We start from the raw sequence: 4,015 nt of genomic DNA on the forward strand, positions 1-4,015 counted from the left end.
GTAGAATGAATAATTTCTAGCGATCTAATGTACAGCATGGGGGCTGTAGTTAATACATATGTGGATATTTGAAATTTGCTAAAAGATTAGATCTTGAGTATTCTTACCATAAAAACGTAACTATGTGAAGAGATAGATATGTTAATTAGCTTAACTGTAATAATCAGTTTACCGTTTATTTATATCAAAACATCACAGTGTACATATTAAACACACACAATTTTAAGTTAAAAACATAAATGCTATATGTTTTTACCACAATACAAAAAAAAATTAAAAAACAGAGACAATTTTTTGTGTGCGAAATCCAGAGAAGGGACAGAGTTAATGAGTTCTCCTGTAGTTCTAGAAATTATTGAAAAATTGAGAAGATACAAATCAAGATTATCTAAATGTCCAAAGTTTAAACATGTGGGGTACATATGATAATTGAATACATTCACATAATTTGTAAAGGTCAAGTCATTGTAATTGGGATATCCATCACCTTAAATATTTGTCTTTATGCTGGAAAGATTTGATATATGCGTATATATCTAAAAGATTCGAAAGCAGAGTCTTGAAGAGATATTTGCAGACTCATTTTCATAGCAATTCTATTCACAATACCCAATGAGATTGGAAGTATTCTTCCAGCTATTTTGAAATATACAATAGATTGTATAGTTACCCTGCTGATCTATCCAACACTCGGTCTTATTTCTTCTATCAAACTGTATATTTGTACCCTTTAATCAACCTGTCTTCATCCACCTCTCCCCCATATGCACCCTGGCCTCTGGCCGCCACCAATATACACTCTATCTTCTTATGTTTTCCTCTTTAAATTGGCTGCTAGAAAGCTTAGAGTCATATTCATGGTTCACCTAATGGTGTTCCTTCTGTGTTTTAACTTCTTAATATTGATTTTATTTTTTTCTACCCATTTCCTTTTTGTCTTATTATTTTAAAATGTTAATTATATATTGTGTGAATCATATACATTCTCAGGGCAAATTTTAAAATACTTACAAAAGTATTAAATATAAAGTGCATATAGTTATATATGCACTTACATATAATCAAATAAATATTATTTAAGCCAAAACAATGAGATATTTTTCAGCTACCAAATTATCAATAGTTAAAACCTATTCTTTGGGTATATACATTAGGATTATAAATCATGCTGCTATAAAGACACATGCACATGTATGCTTATTGCGGCACTATTCACAATAGCAAAGACTTGGAATCAACCCAAATGTCCATCAGTGACAGACTGGATTAAGAAAATGTGGCACATATACACCATGGAATACTATGCAGCCATAAAAAAGGATGAGTTTGTGTCCTTTGTAGGGACATGGATGCAGCTGGAAACCATCATTCTTAGCAAACTATCACAAGAACAGAAAACCAAACACTGCATGTTCTCACTCATAGGTGGGAACTGAACAATGAGATCACTTGGACTCGGGAAGGGGAACATCACACACTGGGGCCTATCATGGGGAGGGGGGAGAGGGGAGGGATTGCATTGGGAGTTAAACCTGATGTAAATGACGAGTTGATGGGTGCTGACGAGTTGATGGGTGCAGCACAGCAACATGGCACAAGTATACATATGTAACAAACCTGCACGTTATGCACATGTACCCTAGAACTTAAAGTATAATAATAATAATACATAAATAAAAAAAAAATAAAATAAAAATAAAAATTAGAATAAAGAAACAAAAACCTATTCAGCGTGAGCGGCCCCGTGCGGAGCCCCGACAGTGTGGCCGCAGCGCGGCTGTGGTCCCTCATGCTTGGCCGAGTTTCTAGCCTGACACGCCCTTGACCTGAGGATCATGAACCGCAGCTGCCAGGTGAGGTGTGTGGCCTGGGTCCGCTGCGGCATGGCCAAAGAGACACCAGACAAGGTAGAGCTGAGTAAAGAAGAAGTAAAACGTCTCATTGCTGAGGCAAAGGAGAAATTGCAAGAAGAAGGTGGGTGGTGGCATTGATGAAGAGGAGACAGGCAGTCCTTCAGAAGATGGCATGCAGAGTGCACGCACCCAGGCACGCCCAAGAGAGCCCCTGGAGGATGGTGACCCAGAGGATGACAGGATGCTCGATGATGATGAGCTAAGTATGACTTATATAAATATGATGAGGAAGATGACCCAGATGCTGAGACTCTTGGTGAATCTCTCTTGGGTCTTATGGTCTACGGGAGTAATGATCAAGATCCTTACATTACTCTGAAAGATACAGAACAATATGAACTTGAAGATTTCTTGCTTAAGCCCAGTGATAATCTCATAGTTTGTGGCCGAGCTGAACAGGACCAGTGCAATTTAGAGGTGCATGTTTATAATCAAGAAGAAGACTCTTTTTATGTACATCAGGATATACTCTTGTCTGCATATCCTCTGAGTGTGGAATGGCTGAATTTTGATCCTAGCCCAGATGATTCTACTGGAAATTACATTGCTGTAGGAAACATGACCCCTGTTATTGAAGTGTGGGACCTTGATATAGTGGACTCTTTAGAGCCAGTCTTCATACTGGGAAGTAAACTTTCAAAAAAGAAGAAAAAGAAAGGAGAGAAGAGTTTCTCAGCAGAAGGGCATACCGATGCTGTCCTTGACCTTTCATGGAATAAGCTAATCAGAAATGTTTTAGCAAGTACGTCAGCGGACAACACTGTAATTCTGTGGGATATGTCCTTGGGGAAACCAGCAGCTAGTCTCCCTATACACACAGACAAGGTCCAAATGCTGCAGTTTCATCCATTTGAAGCACAGACTCTGATTTCTGGCTTTGTATGACTGCCGAAGTCCAGATGAAAGCCATCGAATGTGGCGATTCAGTAGGCAGATAGAGTGACTTGGAATCACTTTTCACCTTGTCATTTTTTGGCCAGTACAGATGATGGCTTTGTGTATAATTTGGATGCAGGTTCAGATAAGCCAATTTTTACACTTAATGCGCACAATGATGAAATCTCTGGTCTTGATCTTAGCAGTCAAATCAAGGGCTGTCTCGTGACTGCTTCAGTTGACAAATATGTGAAGATCTGGGACATCTTAGGAGATAGGCCAAGTCTAGTTCATTCTAGGGACATGAAAATGGGAGTTCTCTTCTGTTCTTCATGTTGCCCTGATTTGCCATTTATTTATGCCTTTGGAGGTCAAAAAGAAGGGCTTTGGGTCTGGGATATAAGCACAGTCTCTTCGGTAAATGAAGCATTTGGAAGACGAGAGCGGCATGTTCTCAAGAGTGCAAGAAATTCATCTATCAGTGGCCCTTTTGGCAGCAGGAGCTCAGACACACCCATGTAGTCTTAATGAAGATCATCTAATTTCCCATTTACCTTAACTGGGAATTTTGAAAAGTTGGCCTAAAATTGTTCCATATGTGGCAGCAACCATGCAGAGTGACTGAAACACAATTCATTTCTGACTTCCTGATATTCCTTTCTGCAACTGTGGTGGCACCACAAACAGAGCTGGTCTTTGTGCTTGCTCTTCAAATGGATGGTTTGTAAGGCTCTTGTTGCATTTCTTAAAAGAGTAATAAAAAGGATTTAAAAAAAATAGTTCCTCAAACATACCATCTGTCACAGTTAATCTAGGTTTGCAAATATGTAGTAATTTATAGAATTTTTAAAGCGTAAAATCCTGTAATATTAAAAGATGGGTAAACCTAGGCCTGGAAAGGTTGTTATTTGGCTAAGATTGCACAGGAGGCCACAAACAGAGGCAAGTGCCCCAGAGACTCCACTTTCCTTCCTAACTATTCTCAAATTAATGCTCGTGATTGAGAAGTATGCTCAATGCAACTCATAGAGTTTGGTAAGTAAAAGTTACATGCCCCTGTTTTCCTAGCATGATATTCACTGTTATCAAAGACAAGAGGCAGACCATTCATTCATTCTCAAAACACTGAATGCCATTCTGTGCCCAGTGCTATACAAGGCATGGGAGGTTCAGTGTGAATAAGTCTTTGCTCTCCACCTAACAAGGGACAATTTTAATTGTAGATC

The 4,015-nt window shown here is 38.8% G+C and overlaps 1 pseudogene; it reads left to right on the plus strand.

Moving 5' to 3' along the window:
- Positions 1-1,801: 1,801 nt before the first annotated feature.
- On the plus strand, positions 1,802-3,311 carry LOC704511 (periodic tryptophan protein 1 homolog pseudogene; annotated as a pseudogene).
- Positions 3,312-4,015: the final 704 nt, after the last annotated feature.

The sequence above is a fragment of the Macaca mulatta genome, chromosome X, assembly GCF_049350105.2.
Source record: "Macaca mulatta isolate MMU2019108-1 chromosome X, T2T-MMU8v2.0, whole genome shotgun sequence".
Classification (NCBI taxonomy): Eukaryota; Metazoa; Chordata; class Mammalia; order Primates; family Cercopithecidae; genus Macaca; species Macaca mulatta.